Source organism: Equus caballus, chromosome 22 (assembly GCF_041296265.1).
Source record: "Equus caballus isolate H_3958 breed thoroughbred chromosome 22, TB-T2T, whole genome shotgun sequence".
NCBI lineage: Eukaryota > Metazoa > Chordata > Mammalia > Perissodactyla > Equidae > Equus > Equus caballus.
Genome location: NC_091705.1, coordinates 620,737 through 643,183, shown reverse-complemented (window position 1 = coordinate 643,183; position 22,447 = coordinate 620,737). Strand labels below are relative to the sequence as shown.

At 39.7% G+C, this 22,447-nt stretch overlaps 1 protein-coding gene across 27 annotated transcripts in view; it reads right to left on the bottom strand.

Annotated features, from left to right (window-relative positions):
• LOC106781248 (ral guanine nucleotide dissociation stimulator) overlaps nucleotides 1-22,447 on the bottom strand; it is a 137,291-nt gene that overhangs the window by 82,879 nt on the left and 31,965 nt on the right. For 11 of the 27 annotated variants that reach the window (XR_011430633.1, XR_011430635.1, XM_070246967.1 and 8 more), the window contains exons 1-4: nucleotides 14,762-14,857; nucleotides 13,503-13,674; nucleotides 13,151-13,355; nucleotides 12,545-12,600 (exon numbers count right to left, since the gene is read on the bottom strand). The exons of 3 other annotated variants lie outside the window; for them this stretch is intronic. The gene's annotated coding sequence lies outside the window, so the exon portion shown is untranslated. Of the gene's footprint in view, nucleotides 1-12,544; nucleotides 12,601-13,150; nucleotides 13,356-13,502; nucleotides 13,786-14,761; nucleotides 14,882-22,447 lie in introns of those variants that run through there. 13 more of the 27 variants (XR_011430636.1, XR_011430634.1, XM_070246961.1 and 10 more) reach the window with 3 other exon arrangements.

The window sequence follows — 22,447 nt, the reverse complement described above, 5'->3', positions numbered from 1 at the left end:
AATTCTAGAGGGTGTGACAAGCACTTAAAAAACAATGAAACAAAATGGAATAGATAATAGTAGAGTGCATTACACGTAAAAAGGTAAGAACAGTTTCATAAAATTTTTATATTCTTTTGGTGTGTGTGCGTATATACTGATTTATGATAAAAAATAATTTATAGATTTATTTTGTGAGTTGCCATCAAAAGAATTTGAAAGTCACTGCCATGGATTTAAAGTTATCTGAAACAGTTTTGTAATATAGCGTTTTGAAATGAAGCCCCAACAATATATGTAACAAATAAAAGTGTAGATAGGTTTTAGTTGCAAATTTAAAAGGGACTGGCAAGTTACTTTTCCTGAGAAGTCTAGCCCTGGGATGACTGGGTATTTTCCAAAGGGCCAGGAACCAGTTATCCCAATAAATGGTAGGGGCCTAAATGCTCTCTCCCTGGGAGGCTCTGAGGTAATGTTCCTCATCTCACTTGTAATGCTGCTGTTGCCCTGCTGCAGTGGCTGTTGGAAGTACTGTGTCTTCCCTAACCAGATCAGAAGGACCCAGTTTTCCCAAAGTCTTGGTCTGCCAGAAAGATGGCATTGCACTTCTCCCCGATTTGTGGGACCTGCACCCAGCTTGGAGAGCTGGAAAACTCCAGCCCTTAACTCCCCTCTTTGCTAGGGAACCACGTTTTCCTTCCCACTGGGTCCTTGGAAGATGGGAAGCAGCAGTAAGGTTACTTGTGTTTTATCCACACCATGTGAGTCTGTGTTTTTGTGTGAAGGCTGACTCATGTGGAGGAAAGTTCTCTGCCTAGAATTATAAAATTAATGCTAATCAGAGTAATGCAGCATGCCACTTCCAATCTGCTAATGAGCTTTGGGGAGAGATGGCACATCTTCCTGCAGCTGATGGATGCCCCTTTTAGAGGATCTACGACATCCTCCCCAGGTCTTCACTCAGCTGGGCTAACACACTTCAGAACAAAAGAATCCTCAGGGCAGGATGGGACCCCTTGCTTTTCTGGTTCTTGTCCCTTGAATTTTCCAAACTTCTCCTCACTTTTCAGTCTACTCTCTGTGCCACTAAAATGGCTGCCTATTAAACTCATCAGTGGAATCTGCCATACTGTGTCACTTAAACTTTTTCCATCTGCTTATGGTTTTTACTTTTTTTCATAGAAAGCCCTGACCTAAATCTCTACTCTTCTTTTATAATGCTTTCATTTTGACCTTATTACTGCTGAAAATCAACCAAACTCATTCATCACTGTCCCTCCCCCCCAATCTCCATTAACATTATCCTGTTATCCAGGTTTTTAACATACACTCAAGAGATTGTCAACAAAAATGGACTAAACCTTTGCATGGAACTTCTCTACCTCCACATGGGACATTTTCAAGAATAGGAGCTTTCAGATGAATTAACAATGTAGATAAATTTGTTACCAACACTAGAATCTCATTCTAAAATATTTTCTACAGCTCAAAACATGGCATAAGGCAGATTCCTATTTAAGAGAAAGGGCCTTCTTTTAAGTTGTCTTGAAGATTCTGAGACTGTCCTTAAGAGCAGTGCTATGAGAGGATATGAGGCACAACCTCAGTCACCCCAAGAGTTAATTTAAATGGAGAAACTGAGATGGTTTCCCAAAGCACTGGAATTGATTTTTCCCTGAGTCTCTCCATAGTTGTAGATTCTGATAATCACAGAACATAGAGAAGGAAGAAACTTGGTGTTCCTTCTAACTGCCTCATTTCACAAACCAAGAAATTGAGGATCAGAGACATGAGGTCATTAAAGTCATCCAGTTACTTAGTTGCTTACTTCGACTAGGGTGGTTTCAGAAAGGATGCAGAAAAGTACAAGTATTTGAGAGCTACTTAGGGACTGTATTAATCAACACTGTAATAATCAGCTCTGTGCCCTTGGGTGCTGCGACAGCTGGGGGTCCACTGCTGCAGCTGAGAAATAAAGTGTGAGGAAGAAACAAAAACTGAGGGAGTCCATCGCCACTAGACCTGCCTTATAAGAAATGTCAAAAAGAGCTCTCCTGTCTGAAATGAAAAGGCAAAGGATACAAAGCTTTAAACAAGTTGATAAATAGATAAAATCAGAAAACTGCAACTCTGTATCAGAACATGTTAGTAAACAATTGTGATGCAAAGGTTAAAGGGAAAGAAAGCATTAAAAATAACATTAACCATTCCAATTTGGTAACAAATTCACAATAAAGAAAGAAATAATTTTGACAACAAAAATAGCAAGGGAAGAAGAAAAAGACAGAACTTGCCTAGTCAAATGAAGGAAAAATGCTATCAGCAGAAAAGGAACTATCTCATCTGTGAGACCTTTTATACAAACCTCATGGTAACAACAAAACAAAAATTAAGGCAGAGTCATGAAACATAAAAAAAGAGGAAACTGAAAAACACATCACCAAAAACCGTCAAGCTGAAATTGTAGTGAGAAACACAAGGAAACAGAAACAAAGGAAATATAGAGCAACCATAAAACAAAAGATAAAATGGCAATAGTAAGTCCCTATATATCCATAATCATCCTAAATGTAAATGGATTGAATGCACCAATGAAAAGACAGAGAGGCTGGACAGGTTAAGAAAAAGACCCAAAACCAGCCAGACTTACAAAGAAAAAAAGGGAGAAAGCTCAAATAAACAAAATCAGAAATAAGCGAGGAGAAATAACAACAGACTCCGCAGAAATACAACAGATTATAAGAGAATACTACAAAAAACTATATGCCAACAGAATGGATAACCTAGGGGAAATGGATAAATTCTTGGACTCCTACAATCTCCCAAAGCTCACTCAAGAAGAGGCAGACAATTTGAACAGACCAATCACAAGGAAAGAGATTGAAACAGCAATCAAAAACATCCCAAAGAATAAAACCCAAGGACCAGATGGCTTTCCTGGGGAATTCTACCAAACTTTCAGAGAGGATTTAATACCTATCCTTTTCAAGCTATTCCAAAAAATCAGGGAAGATAGAACACTTCCTAACACATTCTATGAGGCCAACATCACGCTGATACCAAAACCTGACAAGGACACCACGAAAAAAGAGAACTACAGGCCAATATCACTGATGAACATAGATGCAAAAATTCTAAACAAAATTTTGGCAACCAGAATTCAGCAATTCATCAAAAGAATCATACATCAGGATCAGGTGGGATTCATACCAGGGACACAGGGATGGTTCAACATCCACAAATCAATCAACGTGATACACCACATCAACAAACTGAGGAATAAAAACCACATGATCATCTCAATAGATGTAGAGAAGGCATTTGACAAGATCCAACAGCCATTTATGATAAAAACTCTGAACAAAATGGGCATAGAAGGAAACTACCTCAACATAATAAAGGCCATATACAACAAACCCATAGCCAACATCATACTCAATGGGCAAAAACTGAACCCCATCCCCCTGAAAACAGGAATGAGACAAGGATGCCCTCTATCACCACTCTTATTTAACATAGTACTGGAGGTCCTGGCCAGAGCAATCAGGCAAGAAAAAGGAATAAAAGGAATCCAAATAGGGAGGGAAGAAGTGAAACTCTCACTGTTTGCAGACGACATGATCTTATATATAGAAAACCCCAAAGAATCCATTGGAAAACTGTTAGAAGTAATCAACAACTACAGCAAAGTTGCAGGGTATAAAATCAATTTGCATAAATCAGTAGCATTTCTATACTCCAGTAAAGAACCAACAGAAAAATAACTCAAGAATACAATACCATTCACAATCGCAACAAAAATAATAAAATACCTTGGGGTAAATTTAACTAAGGAAGTGAAGGACCTATATAATGAAAATTACAAGGCCTTTTTGAGAGAATTGGATGACGACATAAGGAGATGGAAAGACATTCCATGTACATGGATTGGAAGAATAAACATAGTTAAAATGTCCATTCTACCTAAAGCAATCTACAGATTCAATGCCATCCTAATCAGAATCCCAATGACATTCTTTACAGAATTAGAACAAAGAATCCTAAAATTCATAGGGGGCAACAAAAGACCCCGAATTGCTAAAGCAATCCTGAGAAAAAAGAACAAAACGGGAGGCATCACAATCCCTGACTTCAAAACATACTACAAAGCTACAGTAATCAAAACAGCATGGTACTGGTACAAAAACAGGTTCACAGATCAATGGAACAGAATTGAAAGCCCAGAAATAAAACCACACATCTATGGACAGCTTATCTTTGACAAAGGAGCTGAGGACATACAATGGAGAAAAGAAAGTCTTTTCAACAAATGGTGCTGGGAAAACTGGAAAGCCACATGTAAAAGAATGAAAATTGACCATTCTTTTTCACCATTCACCAAAATAAACTCAAAATGGATTAAAGACCTAAAGTTGAGACCTGAAACCATAAGGCTTCTGAAAGAAAACGTAGGCAGCACACTCTTTGACATCAGTATTAAAAGGATAGTTTCGGACACCATGCCTTCTCAAAGAAGGGAAACAATAGAAAGAATAAACAAATGGGACTTCATCAGATTAAAGAGCTTCTTCAAGGCAAATGAAAACAGGATTGAAACAAAAAAACAACCCACTAACTGGGAAAAAATATCTGCAAGTGATATATCTGACAAAGGCTTAATATCCCTAATATATAAAGAACTCTCGCAACTCAACCAGAAAACATCAAACAACCCAATCAAAAAATGGGCTGGAGACATGAACAGACATTTCTCCAAAGAAGATATACGGATGGCCAATAGGCACATGAAAAGATGCTCATCATCGCTGATCATCAGGGAAATGCAAATCAGAACTACACTAAGATATCACCTTACACCCGTTAGAACGACAAAAATATCTAAAACTAATAGCAACAAATGTTGGAGAGGTTGTGGAGAAAAAGGAACCCTCATACACTGCTGTTGAGAATGCAAACTGGTGCAGCCACTATGGAAAACAGTATGGAGATTCCCCAAAAAGTAAAAATAGAACTACCATACGATCCAGCCATCCCACTACTGGGTATTTATCCAAAGAGCCTGAAGTCAGCAATCCCAAAAGTCCTGTGCACCCCAATGTTTATTGCAGCACTGTTTACAATAGTCAAGACGTGGAAGCAACCTAAGTGCCCATCAACAGACGAATGGATAAAGAAGATGTGGTACATATTTACAATGGAAGACTACTCAGCTGCAAAACAGAACAAAATAATTCCATTTGCAATAACATGGATGGACCTTGAGAGAATTATGTTAAGTGAAATAAGCCAGCGAGAGAAAGATAATCTGTGTATGACTCCACTCATATGAGGAATTTAAAACTATGGACCAAGAACAGTTTAGTGGATGCCAGGGGAAAGGTGGGGTGGGGGGTGGGCAGAAAGGGTGAAGTGGTGCACCTACAACATGACTGACAAACATTAATGTACAATTGAAATTTCACCAGATTGTAACAAATCAATAACTCAATAAAAAAAAAAACACGGGGGAAGGCCCCTTAAAAAAAATAAAATAAAAAATAAAGATGAAGACAAACACACAAAAAAAACAAAAAAACAAAAAAAGCAAAAAAAGAAAAAGACCCAAAAATGTGCTGCCTCCAGGAGACCCATCTCAGCTCTAAAGAAAAACATAGGCTCAGAGTGAAGGGGTGGAAGATGATACTCCAACCAAACGACAACCAAAAGAAAGTGAATGTAGCCATAATTCTATCAGACAAAATAGACTTCAAGCCAAAAAAGACAAGAGACAGAGATGGGCATCATATAATGATAAAGGGGATGATCCATCAAGAAGACATAACATTTATTAATATATATGCACCTAACGTAGAAGCACCAAAGTCTATAAAACAACTATTAACAGATCTAAAGGGAGAAACTGACAGCAACACCATAAGAGTAGGGAATTTTAATACCCCACTTACATCAATGGATAGGTCTTCTAGAGAGAAAAATCAACAGAGAAACGTTGACCTTAAATGAAACACTAGACCAGATGAATTGAATAGATACATATATAATATTCAATCCAAAAGCAGCAGGATATACATTTTCTCTCAAGTACACATGAAACATTCTCAAAGATACACTGTTTGTTGGGAAACAAAACAACTCCCAATAAACTTGAGACTGGAAAGATATCAAGCATCTTTTCCAACCACAATGGTATGAAACTAGAAATCAACCACAAGGAGAAAGCTGGAAAAGTCACAAATATGTGGAGCCTAAACAACGTGCTATTCATTAACTATTGGAACAACAACAAAATTAAAGGAGAAATGGAAAAATATCTGGAGACAAATGAAAAGGAAAATACAGTGTACCAAAATCTATTGGATACAGCAAAAGCAGTACTAAGAGGGAAGTTCCTAGCAACACAGGCCTACCTTGAGAAACAGGAAAAATCTCAAATAAACAATCTAACAATACATCCAAAAGAATCAGAAAAGAAGAAAAACGAAGTGCCCAAAGTCAGGAGAACAAAGGAACTACTAGAAATCAGAGCAGAAATAAATGACATGGAGAGTAAAAAGAAAATAGAAAAGAGCAGCGAAACTAAGAGCTAGTTCTTTGAAAATATAAACAAAATTGACAAACCTTTAGGTAGAATAAGACAAAAAGAGAGAAGCCTCAAATAAATAAAATCAGAAAGAGAAGAAATCACAAACAATATAACAGAAATACAAAGGATTACAACAGTATTCTTTATCAATGTTATAAACTACATTAACAAAATGAAGAATAAAAATCACATGATCATCTCAACAGACGCAGAGAAAGCATTTGACAAGATTCACCACATATTTATGATAATAACTCTCAATAAAATAATTATAGAAGGAAAGTACCTCAACATAATAAAGGCCATATATGACAAACCAACAGCTAACATTATACTCAATGGTGTAAACTGATAGCTATCCCTCTAAGAGAAGGAACAAGACAAGGATGCCCACGCTCACCCTTCTTAGTCCTAGCCAGAGCAATCAAGTAAGAACAATAAATAAAACATATTCAAACTGGAAAGGAAGAAGTAAAACTGTCACTACTTGTGGATGATGAGATTTTACATATAGAAAACGCTAAAGAATCCATCAAAACACTAAAAACAAACTAGCAGAAATAAAAAATCAAGAATATAATCCTATTTACAATCACAACAAAAAGAATTAAGTGGGTAGGAATAAATTTAACCAATGAGGTGAAAGACCTATACACTGAAGACTATAAGACATTGTTGAAAGAAATTAAAGAAGACATAAATAGAAGGATATTCTGTGCTCATGGATTAGAAGAATTAACATACTGAAAAAGTCCATATTACCTAAAGCCATCTACAGATTCAATGCAATCCCTATCAAAACCCCAATGACATTTTTCACAGAAATAGAAAGAAGAATTCTAAAATTTATTGGAAACAACAAAAGTCCCCAAAGAGCCACAGCACTCCAGAGAAAAAAGAGCAAAGCTGGAGGCATCACATTCTCTAATTTCAAAGTATACTACAAAGCTGTATTAATCAAAACAGCACGATACTGGCAGAAAAGCAGACACAGATCAATGGAACAGAATTGATAGCCAAGAAATAAACCCATACATTTAGGAACAGCCAATTTTCAACAAAGGAGCTAAGAACATACAATGGAGAAGGGAAAGTGTCTTCAATAAACACTTTTGGGAAAATGGACAGCCGCACACAAAAGAATGAAAGTAGACCATTATCTTACACCATGCACAAAAATTAACTCAAAATGGATTAAAGACTTGAATGTAAGACCTGAAACCATAAAACTCCAAAGAAGAAAACGTAGGCAGTAAGCTCTTTGCTATCATTCTTAGCAGTATCTTTTTGAATATGTCTCCTCAGGAAAGGCAAACAAAAGAAAAAATAAGCTAATGGGACTACATCAAACTAAAAAGCATCTGTATGGCAAAGGAAACATCAATAAAATGAAAAGACAACCTAGCAATAGGAAGAAGATATCTGCAAATCATTTATCCAATAAGCAGTTGCTATCCAAAATATATGAAGAACTAAACAACAAAAGAACAAACTTAGTCAAGAAATGGGCAGAGGATTTCAACAGACATTTTCCCAAAGATATACAGATGGCCAATAGGCACATGAAAAGATGTTCAACATCACTAATTATTAGAGAAATACAAATCAAAACCACAATGAGATATCACCTCATGACCATCAGAATGGCTATTATTAAAAAGACAAGAAATAAGAAGTGTTGGAGAGGGGCCAGTGCCATGGCCGAGTGGTTAAGTTCGTGTGCGCTACTTCAGCAGCCCAGGGTTTTGCCAGTTTGGATCCTGGGCCTGGACACGGCACCACTCATCAAGCCATGCTGAGGTGGCATCCCACACAGCACAGACAGAAGGACATACAACTAGAATATACAACTATGTACTGGGAGGGTTTTGGGAGAACAAGAAGGAAAAAAAGATAGACAACAGATGTTAGCTCAGGTGCCAGTCTTTACAAAGAAAACAGAAGTGTTGGAGAGGATGTGGAGAAAAGGGAGCCCTCATACACTGCTGGTGGGAATGTAAATTGGTGCAGCCACTGTGGAAAACAGTACAGACATTCTTCAAAAACTTAAAAATAGAATGACCAGGCATGACATCAGCATCACGGCGGAGTGAGCCCTTCCCTTAGACTCTCCTCCCTAAGAAACAATGAAAAGGACATTCATAAACCAACAGAGGACAGGCACACAACACAAAAGACATCTGAGAGACCCAGGCAGCCATATGTCTGAAGGTGGAGGTGCTGGAACCCCCCAGGAGGAAGAAGGAGGAAGTAAGGGGATCTCCTCTCCCTCCCCAGCAATGACCTAGGGCACAGGACCATGCACAGCTCTGAGAAAAGAGGGGCCTGGGGGGAGACTCTGTGGGAATGCCTTTGCTCTCCAAGTTCCCTCACATCCCATAGGAAAGCTCCACAGAGGAGGCTAAGCTATTGTGGGGTTGTCTTCATGAAGCCAGCACGCCGGGAGGACAGACAGCGAGGGCAAAGAGAGATGGCACATGCAAAAGTAGTGCCCCTCCCCCTGCTGGGCTCACAAGCTCAGCCAGTCAGCCAGAGCAAGGGACCCCGTCTAGAGTGCCCGTGCATACATTAGCAAAGCAGCAGCTACAAGCAGGCAATCGCAGATGGGTCCTCTCAGCATAGATTACAAAGGACAAGCACAGACACCAGGGATCACAGCAGGCTCAGAATACACAGCTCCTGAACCTCCTCCAGTGGTGGCAAGTGGAATCTGCAACCAGATACTATCTATGTGAAGGCACAAACCAACCCCATCAAATAGTATGAAGAAATATATTAATAGTCCAGACCAGAAGGAAAATGAAAAGCACCTAGAAATCAATCCTGAAGGCACACAAATTTACAATGTAAACGACAGAGAATTCAAAATAGCTAACATTAAAAAACTCAACGAGTTACAAGAAAATTCAGATAGTTCAATTAAATCAGGAATAAAATTAATAAACAGAGGGAATACTTCACAAAAGAGATTGACCCTATAAAGAGGAACCAATCAGAAATGTTGGAGATGAAAAACACAATGAGATAAAGAAAAATCTGGATACCCTGAATTACAGAGCTGACATTTTGGAAGACGGAATTAGCAATCTGGAGGACGGAAATATAGAAAGGCTTCAGATGGAGGAGGAGAGAGAATTAAGACTAAAAAGAAACGAAGAAATTCTCTGAGAAATATCTGATTCAATTAGGAAATGCAACATAAAAACTATGGGTATTATAGAGGGAGAAGGGAGGGAGAAAGGAGCAGAAAGTCTGTTCAAACCTGGGAAAGGAGCTGGAATTACAAGTAAAAGACGCTAACAGAACTTCTGATTACATCAATGTAAAAAGACCTACTCCAAGGCATAGAGTAGTAAAACTGGCAAAAGTCAGTGACAAAGAAGAAATATTTTTAAAGGCAGCAAGGCAGAAGAAAATAACTTACAAAGACCATATCAGACTTTCAGGAGATTTCTCAGCAGAACCTTTACAGGATATGAGAAGGTAGAATGAGATATTCAAAATTCTGAAAGACAAAAACCTTCAGCCAAGAATACTCTATCCAGGGAAAAATATCCTACAGATATGGTGGAGAAATACAAACTTTCCCACATAAACAAAAGCTGAGGTAGTTCATCGCCACAAGACACCCCAAACAGGAAATGCTCAAGAAGACCTTCATACCTGAAAAAGAAAAAAAAGAGTTCACAAAGCCTTGAGCAAGGAGATAAATAGGCAGCCAAAGTCAGAAAATTGCAGCTCTCTACCAGAACAGGTTAGCAAAAACTTAATTATGACATTAAAGATAAAGGGAAGGAAAACATCAAAAATAACTATAATCTTGTGATTTTAACCACAAAATCACAACACAAAACAGAATATGTTATGACCAACAAATCAGAGGAAGAGGAAAGGGATGGAACTGGCTTAGACCAAGGAAATAACAGGCTATCAGAAAATGGTATATCTCATCTACGAGATTTTTTATACAAACCTGATGGTAACCACTAAACAAATAATCAGAACAGAGACACAAATGATACAAAAAAAAGAAAACTGAGGGGCTGTCCCAGTGGCATAATGGTTAAGTTCGCATGCTCTGCTTCAGCCACCCAGGGTTTGCAGCTTCAGGTCCCAGGCACAGACCTATGCATCTCTCATCAAGCCCTGCTGTGCTGGCATCCCACATACAAAAAACAGAGGAAGATTGCCACAGATGTTAGCTCAGCAACAATCTCCCTCAAGCTAAAAGAGAGGAAGATTGCTTACAGATGTTAGCTCAGGGCCAGTCTTCCTCACACACAAAAAAGAGAAAACTGAGAAAACCATCATAGTGAACTACCAAACTGAACTGGCAGTCCAAAATACACAAGATGAGAAACAAGGGAAATACAGAACTGGAAAACAAGTGATAAAATGGCAGCATTAAGCCCTTATATATAAATAATCACTCTAAATGTAAATGGATTGAATTCTCCAATCAAAAGACAGAGTGGTGGGATGGATTGAAAAACAAGACTCATCAATATGCTGCCTCCAGGAAACACTCTTAGCTCTAAAGACAAACACAGGCTCAGAGTGAAGGGACGGAAGATGATACTGTAAGCTAATGGCAAACAAAAGAAAGCAGTTATTGCAATACTTATATCAGACACAGTAGACTTCAAGATAAAAAAGGCAATGAGAGACAAAGAGGGGCGGTATATAATGATAAAAGGGACACTCCAACAAGAAGACATAACACTTATAAATATACATGTACCCAACAAAAGAGTACCAAAGTACATAAAGCAACTATTAACAGACCTAAAAAGAGATATTAACAACAACATAATAATAGTAGGGGGCCCCAACACTCTACTTACATCGATGGATAGATCATCCAGACAGAAAGTTTACAAGGAAATAGTGGAATTAAATGAAAAACTAGGTGCGATGGACTTAATAGATATATATGGAACATTCTATCCAAAAATAGCAGAATACACATTCTTCTCAAGTGCACATGGAGCATTCAAAGGACAGACCATATGTTTTGAAACAAGACAGGCCTCAATAAATTTAAGAAGATTGAAATCACATCAAGCATCTTTTCTGACCAAAATGCTATGAGACTAGAAATCAGCTACAGGAAAAAAGCTGGGAAAGTGACAAATATGTGGAGACTACACAACATGCCTCTGAACAACCAATGGATCACTGAAGAAATTAAAAGAGAAATCAAAAAATATCTGGAGACAAATGAAAATGAAAATACACCACACCAACTCATATAGGATGCAGAAAAAGTGGTCCTATGAGGGAAATTCATAGCAATACAGGCCCAGCTTAAAAAACAAGAAAGATCTCACATAAGCAATCTTAAAATACAGTTAGAAAATGAAGAACCAACAAAGCCCAAAGTCAGCCGAAGGAGGGAAATAATAAAAATCAGAGCAGAAATAAATGAAATTGAAACCAAAAAAGAAAAAAGAATAGTAGAAAAGATCAGTGAAACAAAGAACCGGTTCTTTGAGAACATATGCAAAATTGACAAACCCTTAGCCTGACTCTCTAAGAAAAAAAGAGAGAAGGCTCAAATAAATAAAATTAGAAATGAAAGAGGAGAAATTACAACACATACCACAGAAATATAAAGGATTATAAGAGAATACAATGAAAAACTATACAGCAACAAACTGGACAATCTAGAAGAAACAGATAAATTCTAAGACTCATACAACTTCCCAAAACTCAATCAAGAAGAAACAGAGAATCTGAATAGTCGAATCACAAGTAAAGAGATTGAAACAGGTAGCTTAGTGGGAAACTACTTCCCCTGACAAAGTTACCCACTCAAAGCTAACAGCCAACATCACAATTAATAGTAAAACATGGTATATTTTTCCTCAAGACTGACTTGATTTCTACTATTTCTACTTCTCCTTTTCCTTTAATGCATGGATCCTGCTAAACCTTATAAATCCACTACAATATAAAGTGGGGAATGAATAAAGAGCTCACCTGAGGGATGTGCACTCTCTGTGGCTCCTGGGCGAGTACAGAGGACTGTGGTTCAGCTGAGGGGACAGAAAGAAGACAGGGGTCCTGAGATTTAGCTGTCTTACAGCTCTTAGATTCACCTCCTCAAATCTCAGCACCCCAGTTGGGGATCATCCTCCCCATAGCCACAGGGCCCTCTGGGCCTTGAAAAGGCACAAGAAGGATCATGGACAGGCAGCAACACCTGTCTTTGTGTGATTCTGAAATGACCATGGAGCTGAAATCTGCAGTTTTTTACTGAGTGAACATAAACTTTACTCGATTGATTTAACAATAACGCATGCGTCCTTCTGAATAACAGAAAGAAATAAAAACCGATTAGTTGAATTAAAGTACGCCAAACGACAAGACACTATTCCTTCATTAAAGTTAACTTAGCAGAAAAATACTCAGTATGCATCATTTATCTATTTTTCTCAGTAATATTATTTAACCCCTGGTATACACAATCCACGGAAAGCCTAGTAAAAGAGATGGGAGGATTTAAGGCAGGAATTTTTAATTGTTCATTTCAGCTGGGAAGTATTTCTCAAAAGGCTCTTTTGATAGATGCTTTTGGTAACTTACCTGTGAGAGAGTGAACTGTCACAAACTGCGTTTCCCTGGACAAGTCACTGAAATTTTCAGGCCCAATGTCTTTAAATCTTTCAAAAGAGTTAGAAGTAGGTGACCTTGGAAAACTCTTCACAGATCATCATTCTTGGATCCTGTGATGTCAGGATAACGTCACTAATGTCACATGTGGTGGTGGACATGTGTGACAGCAGCGCATCTGTAAATAGCGGGGGCCATTTAAGGGGACTGGAGACAGAACTTCCTCCCTCTGCCTGGTTGTCCCTTACCCCCAGACCTTGCCCTCACGGCTCTCCAACAAAGCAGCCTTTCCTGAGCAGCCTGCCCGTGGGCCACCCCAGCTCACCTGTACTTCCCAGGGATGGCCCAAATGCCCCACTGTCACACAGTGTAGTGGCTCCTGAAGGTGGCATCATCATCAAGTCTGGTTCATTCTGGGCAGGAGGATCAAGACCTGCTTCTGATCTTGCAAATCTAGCATCTGCTCCTTTCTGGGCTCTTGTCTCTGCTCTGAAGCTCTGGAGAGAGGTCTAAGGTCAGAGGGGCGCTCTCTTCCAGGTAAGACTCCCTCACAGAGGCCCCCTGCTTCCTGCCTCACAAGGGCTGGTTTGTTTCAAGGCAACTGGGACATGGATCTGAGAAATAAATTCATTTTAGGGGCAAAAAGCCTGACTCTTGGAATTCATTATAACGTTAGACTTCAAGGACAAAAAGCCTGACAATGCAGAGGGGGCCAGGCACCTCTGTCTGACCCAAGGGACCTGAAGAGACACTAGAGATCCCAGGATACATGTGACACACGGTGGGATTCCATCCACATCCTTTCCTTTACATCCCTGGGGACGCAGGGACAGGCCATGTTCCTAAGTGCTGTGAAGGCTGTAATGCCAGTCTTGGGCAGGTGTGACATCAGACAAAGCCTGAGACTGAAGCGAAGCACACCTGCCCTCGAATCCGAATTCCCTGGCTGGGAGCTCCTCACTCGAGCACATCGGGCCACCGACCCGAGCCTCGGTTTCTGGTGAAGTGGTTGTCAGGGTACATTAAACTATCCAGTAAAAAAAACAAAGTATCCTCTAACTATAACAGCAGTTGTCACTTACTTAAGGCTTCCTACCTGGCACTTGTCTAAAATAGTGATCTATGTTTCCAAACGTCGCCGTGAAACAATCATTATTAATATTTATAGATGAGAACCCTGACTCTCGCCCAGGTTCCTTCTGTCGCCCCTGCTTACAGGTGACAGAGCTGGCACTGACCGGGCCTGTAGTGCTCCAGAGCTCAGGCTCCACCGCAGACCAACGGTCACCGTCCGCCTGATAAACGCACTCCTCCCTCCCGCACCCACCGCCGCCGCCACGGGCTTCTCTCCGGTCGGGCTGCAGGCGGGCTGGTCACACGATCCTCGGGCATCCCGGACCGCCCCAAACACCTGCGCCCCGGGAGCCCGAGGGCCGGGGTCTCCCCCATCGGCCTTAACCACTCTGACGGCGTGCCCGGGTTTATACACCGCCGCGGGGGGCGACGGGGTCCCAGACACTTCCTGCTCCCATCCCCAAGCACAGGCACACCCTTCCCAGCTAGTCCCTCGCCCTAGGTGCGCACCCTGCATTTTCGGAGCACACCCCAAAGTTCCCCAACGGTTCTCTGGAGTCCTGAGAAGAGGAACGAGGAGGCTGCACATGCGCAGAAGGAGCGTGGCGTCCCCTTCCCAGAGTCCAGGCGGTGAACCTCACCTATTTAAAACTACATTTCCCATAGGCCTCCGCGTCTACATTTCAAGTCACTCTTGGCCTTTCCGCGAAAGCGGGAGGACGGTGTTCTTAAATCTCTCCTGCCCAGGGTCCTCCGAGCCTGAAGAGGTTAAGGGTTAAGCCTGAACTCTGCTGTCAAATGCAAAGGGTAATCCGCTATTGGCTCCCGATTAAAATAGCATTTTTTTTCATAAGTCATTTGGAGGTAATTGGGGAAATTTGAATACGGATTGGATATGGAAAATATTAAAATATTACTTAGATGGTGTGAAAAAAATTTGGAGTTATGTAGGAAAATTGACTTTGTAAAAAGAAAAAGACATGATGACTGAAGTAGTTAAATTATATAGCTGTAGAATTATAATTTTACAATTTTTCAACCTGGGACCTCCACCCTGTTCCTTTACAGCCGCCGGACCCACCAACCCCTGAGCCCCATCCTGGCGCGCCTGGGGCCCAGTGTGCAGATTCTACTGAGGGTCTGCACAGGTGCTCCATGTCACCACAAAAGATGGCTGCACATGAGAAACACTCTAAGAGTTTTAAAAAACATTTGTCAGTATCCCATTAGAGGAAATACATATTTCATTGCTTTGAAATGCAACATGGGCTGCTCCTGAGTCCACAGGGAGTATACTCATATTGATTAATTTGAGCCTATCCAAACATAATTCATCCTTCCTAATCTAATATGGTAAGGATCCACTCCCTTATGTGCTACCTAGTTTCTGCTTTATTGGGCAAGATCTTGAGTTCCTTTTGTGTTTTCGGTTTTTTAATTTCTGGATTTCTTGCAACTTTACTCTGAACATAGCTGTTTTTTTATTCCCATTATGGGCCTGGAGCCAGTAAGGAAGTTTGGACAGGGCCTGAGGATAGTGTGTATCTCCTTCAGGGGTAACTTATACTAGGATCACCCCTTAGGATTTGGAGAGAGAGAGAGAAGTGAGAGAGACACTGTCAGAATTCAGTTACTCTTCACTTCTTTTTCTAAGCTCCTCAAAGCAGTGACGTTTAGTATACCTTAAAGGCCTTAAAATTGCAGAGAGTGTGGCAGGTACAACAAACTTGAACTGTCTAATAAGCCTCAAAGCTGTGCAGAGGCAAGTGTACACCTGCCAGGCAAAGTGCACAGAGTATAGAATATCTGTTCTGACCAAGTAGTAGTATATGTTTGACCATATCCTTCTCCTCTGATAATAACTTTGGGCTTCCTAGATGCTCAGTAAATCCATGTAAGTGAAGGAATACAATTTATTCACCTTAATCTTGACCTCACACTGAGTCCATTCTAGCAGTAATTGGGGGAGGTGTACTTACCTGGCATTCACCCTCATATGGGTAGTGATCATTTTATAAAATATTGAGGAACTTAATGTCCCTCTTGAAGATATTCTTGTATTCAAGCCTTATCTGAGTGAGTAATTGAGGCAATCTATTGAGAGCCCCAGTATATTGGATCACTTTTCAAAGTGTTCAGACACCTCCATCTGGGAACTGTTTCTCTCTATGCCTGTCAATATTAGATTAGTTTTATCTTTTTAGGGTTTCATGCAAAAGGAATCATACAGTGTAGTTTTGTGTGGCTTTTTTTTTCACTCAGGATAATGATTTTGAGATTCATCCTATAGTTGAATACCAGCAATGAAGGAACAGCCTCACACAGGGAGAAACAACTGCTTATGAAATCAAGGGAGACTCATTGTGCCCAATGAGTTCAGCTATATCTGAATCCAAATACATGTAATCATTCCAATTTCCAGGTTCCTAGACTTTCCCAGTAAATGTCCCAAATCTCATCTAATACACCTCCTCAAATTGTGGATCTAATAACTATTGTAATTTTTTGAAGAAATAATGTCCAAAACTTCCCAAAGTTGATGAAACAATGTTAATTTACACATCCAAGAAGTTTACTGAACTCCAAGTAGGATAAATACAAAGATAGAGTTTTACCTAGACACATCATAGTCAAACTGTTGGAAGCCACACACAAAGAGAAAATCTTAAAAGAAGAAAGAGAAAAACAACTGAACATGTACAGGAGAGCATCAACATAAATAATATCTAACTGCTCATCAGAGAAGATAGACCCTAGAAGGCAGAGAAATGGCATATTCAAAATACTGAAAGAAAAAATGGTAACGAAGAATTTTTTTATCCAGCAAGACTATCCACTAATTATAAAGGTGAAATAAGGACATTCTTAAATTTAAAAAGACTGGAAGAATTTCTTGATATCAGAACTGAATTGTGAGAAATACTAAAGGAAATTCTTTGGGCTGGAAGAAAATGACATCAGACAGTACCTCAAATCAGCTGGAAGAAATTAAGAGAGCCAGAAGTAATAAATTTCTGGGTTTTAAAAAAAAGAATCTATAAATATATTTTCTCATTTCTTCTGTTAAATTCTTTAAAAGACATGAGATTGTACAAAGAAATAATTGTAACATTGTAGTATTGGTTTGGTAACATATATAGATATAATATATATAAAAATAATAGCACAAGAGGGGAAAGTAATAGAGTTACATTGGAGGAAACATTCTATATTTCATAGGAATTAAGTTAATATTCGTTTGAAATAGACCATAGTCAGTTAAAATGCATATTGGAATCCCTAGCACAGACACTAGGAAAATAGCTCAAAAACAGTAAAAAATATTCAATAGAGGAATTAAAATGATATACTGAAAGATTTATTTAGCACAAAAGAAGTTAATAAAGGAAGGACAGAGAACAAAAAAGCCTGAAGACATAGAAAACAAATAGCAAAATGGTAAATGTAACTCTGATCCTATCAATAACTGCACTAAATGTGAATGGTCTAAAAAAAACAAATAGAAGACAGAGATTGGGGAAATGAATAATAAAGCAAGATCCAACTATATGTGATCTACAAAAGACACACTTAGATTCAAAGACAAACAGAAGTTGAAACCAGAAGGATGGAAAAGACATATCATACAAATAGTTACCAAAAGATTGCTAGAGGGTTGTATTGATACTGGACAATGTAGACTTTAAAACAGGAAATATTATTAGAAGCAAAGAGGGACATATCCAAATGACAAAATGTCAATACATCAGAAAGATATAAAAATTATCAATGCTTACAAATACAACAACAGAGCTTCAAGATACATGAAGTAAAACTTGACAGAAATGAAAGGAGAAAGAGACAATTCAACAACAATACTTGGAAATTTCAACTGCCTCCTGTCCATAATGGATTAAAAAGAGGAAAGACAATCAGCAAGGTTATAAAAGACTTGAACAGCACTATCAACCAAATTAAATTAAGTGACGTGTATAGATCACTGCACTCAATGACTACAAAACACACATTCTTTTCAATAGCACACGGAACATGCTCCAGGATAGACCGTGTACTCAGCCATAAAATAAATTCAACAGATTTAGCAAGAATGAAATAATATAAAATATGTTCTCCAACCACAATGGAATGTGAGCTATCAAGAATGGAATATATTTGGGATATCCACAAACATTTGGAACTTAAATGACATCCATCTGAATAACACATGAGTCAAAGAATAAATCGGGAACAAAATTTGAAAGTACTTTGAAGTGAATGAAAATTTAAAAAATAGAATATCAAAGTCTATGGGATGTGCCTAAAGCAGTACTTAGAGAGAAATTTATAGTATTAAACACCTATAGTGGAAGAGAGGAAAGTCTCAAATCAATAATTTAAGTTCCCACCCTAAGAAAGGAAAGAAAGGAAAATAAACCAAACTGAAAACAGAAAAAGAAAGGAAATACAAAAGATTAAAACACATGTCTGTGAAATACAAAACACAAAAATCAATAAAACCAGAAATTGGCTGTTTACCAGATAAAGTTGACTATCCCTTAGCTAGCATCCCCAAGGAAGAGAGAAGATAGAATTTACCAAAATCAGAAATTATAAAGGGCCACCCACAGAGAAATTAAAGGATTATAAGAGAATATTATGAACAACTTTATGCCACAAATTAGACAACTTATAAGATATTGGCAAATTCTTAGATCCAAATTTCCAAAACTGACTCAAAGAGAAATAGAAAATCTCCATAGATCTGTAACAAACAAGAAAATTAAATTGGTAATTAAAACCCTTTCAGGGAAGAAAAGCCCAGATTCGGATGACTCAACTGGTGAATTCCATTGACTATTAATGGAGCAAATAATCCCAATCTCCCACCATCTATTTCAGAAAATATCGAAGGAGAGAGCTGGTCTCACATCATTCTATTAGGCCAGAGTTACCTTGATTTCAATGGCAAGTGAAGACATCACATGCAAAGACAAGACCACTATCACTCATGAATATAAATGAAAAATCCTTAACGATGTGTTAGTGAGTGATGTCACCAAGATGGGGGAGTAGGAGATCTTAGCCTCTGTCCTCCCAGAAAGATCAACAATTAGACTGCTACCTACCCATGATCAAAAAGAGTACTGGGAGAGCTCTAAATCCCTCTTAAGAAACTTTAGCAACATAGCAGAACAAAAAATGTGAGAATAACCACACATAAAGAGAAAGAAGAACAGCTTCATTTTGCCTGCATCACCCCGTCCTTTAAGCTGGCATTACTCAGTGCTAAGAGGGAACTCCTCAGCTAGAAAGAGCTCTCCTTTCAGGAAAAGAGAGAGCAGAGTGAACGACCAGCGTCCCAGCCTTTCAGGGAACACATGAAGTACCCACTTTGGTTTCCCCCCACCCAGAGACTGGCAAAGCAGAGAGATATAGAGATGGCTAGGGACAGGGAAGAAGAGCAGGGTTTACCAATATCGGGCACACAGCAGTAAAGACCACAGTTGTGTGACCTGTTCTATAGATAACCCCATCGTGGAAGGGCAAGGGGAACAGTGCACTAAGAGAGATACACAGCTCTGTGGGAGCAGGGGAGGAGCAGTCTCTGAACACGTTCCAGGAAAGGGGTCACCTTCCATGCCAAGATGAACTTTGCATGAATAAAGATTTAAGTGAGGACAGACTGAGAAGAGTGAAGAGGGGAATGGGGTGTCGACCAAATTTCATCCACCTGCAATTTTACCTACTCAAATTTTATCTACCACGGCAAGAAGTTAGTATCTAATATTTTAAAATTACTTTTAAATACAAGTATTTGTACTAGTTATATAAATGGAGGTAAACACAAGAACAGCTATGATAGAAATGGCTCAAGTGGTTTCCATGGGGAATGGAACTGGGGGGATAGAAAGGACTGGGGTTTTAAGGTTGGGGAGGGCCTGTCACAGTTCTTTATAAAGCCTTCAGTACTATTTGATTTTAAAGGCACAAGTATGGATTCCTTAGATAAATATTAATTTTTAAGTGAGCTTTAAAGAATGAGTAAGGTTTCTACAAGGAGAAACTTGTAGTTTCTCAGTTTACTTTTCCTGCCACTCTAGTGCCTACGACCACAGGGCGTGGGAAAGCCCTGGCCCCGGCTTCAGAGTGGCTGTGGCTTCACGGGAACATGGATGATCTGTCCCTGTGGTACCACAGCATCACGTCTGCCTGCGATCCTGCTCTAAACCAGCAGCCTCTGATACTGCCAGAATCCCAGCATCATCCCCGCTGGCAGTTCTTCATGCCAGGCCCCACCCCCTGGACCAGACTCCTGAAATGCTGAAATGGACCTGAATCCCTACTTTCTCCATCCCTAGTTCAGCCTCCTCTTTTTATATGTGGCCCACGTCAGCCTCTGGACAGCATCCACGATGCACTGATGGTCTCCCACCAGAACTCATTTGTACATTTCTGCCTGTTCCTCCTTCACCCACTCTCTTCCTGCAGAATGGCTTGGCTGCTCCTTGGAGCTCCTGCAGGATCGATGTATCAGTTAGAGCAGCTCTAAGGAAACATCTGGTGAGGGGGAAACAGGACTCACTCGAGGCAATTACCAGACGTAGGAGGTACTGCCGATTTCCACAGCCAAATAATGCACTGCACCAAGCTCCAAGGTAGGAAAGGGCAGAGATCCTAGAGCCAGGCTGCTGAGGTTGGAATCCCTATAACACCACTTACTAGCTGTGTGATTTGGGGCTCTTGATTGAACCTCTCTCTGTCTCAATTTTCTAATCTGTAAAATGGGGCTACTAATGGATCATGGAGGATCCAAGCCGAAGATACTGAAATTGGTTAAGAGGTTCTTGCATTAATCCAGACAAAAGACAATAAGGGTCTGAACTGAGGCAGTGACAGGGAGGATGAAGCTGAGGAGACCGAATGAGAAAGTTATTTCGGAGGCTGAATGGCACAGTTTGGTACCAAATGACCATGGGGGATCAGGCACCAGAAGAAGGGGACAGGTAGGAGGAGAGAGAAACCATTTAAGTGTAGCTCCTAATTTTTTTATGAGGGTAGCTCAGTAAATGTGGATGCTATTAACATTGACAGTTCACAAAAGAGACTCATATTTGCTGTGTGTGGCAGGGCGGGGCATATTCCAGAGAGTTCTGTTGTAATGATGACATATCTCCTTTCATTTTCATCACCACACTGTGGTTCCGATCCTCAGAGGACGAAAGTGTGTCTGCAGCCTGACATTTGTTACCTCACTTAATCCTCACACGAGCCCCATGAGGTAAACGTGCTGCTATTATCTCTGTGACATAACAGGGTACTTGAGTCTCAGAGAGGTAAAGAAACTTGCCCAAGATCACACAGCACCTTGGCTGGGATTTAAATCCAAGAGGATTGGACTCCTTGAGCTATCAGCCTTCCAGTATTGCACACTGCCTCTCAAATACACTCTTCCAGAGAGGCGTCCTAGATATTTTCATCTGTGCAGTCCTCCTGCATGAAATAGTTCAGATTCTTCTACCTAATTTTCATTTGAAACTCTCCTTGTATACTCTAGAATTTGTCCCAGCTGGTGAAAAGGTGTCTTACCATATTATATACTTGTCACAGCCGCTCTATAAACCTGCATGTGTGCACTGTGTTGGCACGGTGTGGTTTCTGTGTCTAATTACAGTGTTGAAAGCTACTACATGCACAGATAGATATGTATATAGATTAGGAACACAGAGCAGTTCCCCTTTCACATAGAAGTGCATGTGCTGTAGAGGAAGAATAGCATATTTTTAACTCTTGAGCACTATTTGCTTAGCTGATAGCTAAGTGAAATGAGGGGGTGTTAGAAAGCTGTGAATAATGTTCAATATGAATATTATAGGTTACCTGGGAAAAAGGGGTTTTACAGTATAAAATGATACTGCCAAAATCCAGCAAAAGGCTTAAAAGTCCAAACCACTCTAAACACTGATTTGACTCAATCGTGCCATTTAGAACATTCCATTTCCCCAGAAAGAAGTCATTCCTGAGAAAAACTGTGCAAATGGAATGTAAGAAGGAGAGAGAAGAAAAAGTAAGATTGCAGATCCACAATGAACAGCGTCCACTTTCATCTTTTGGGAAATTTATTTCTACCCCTCAAAAAAAGAGAGCCGCAAATAATGGTTTTCCCGATGAAACCACCCCAGCTGGATCATGCTAAAAAGCTTTCAGGAGGGAAGCAGT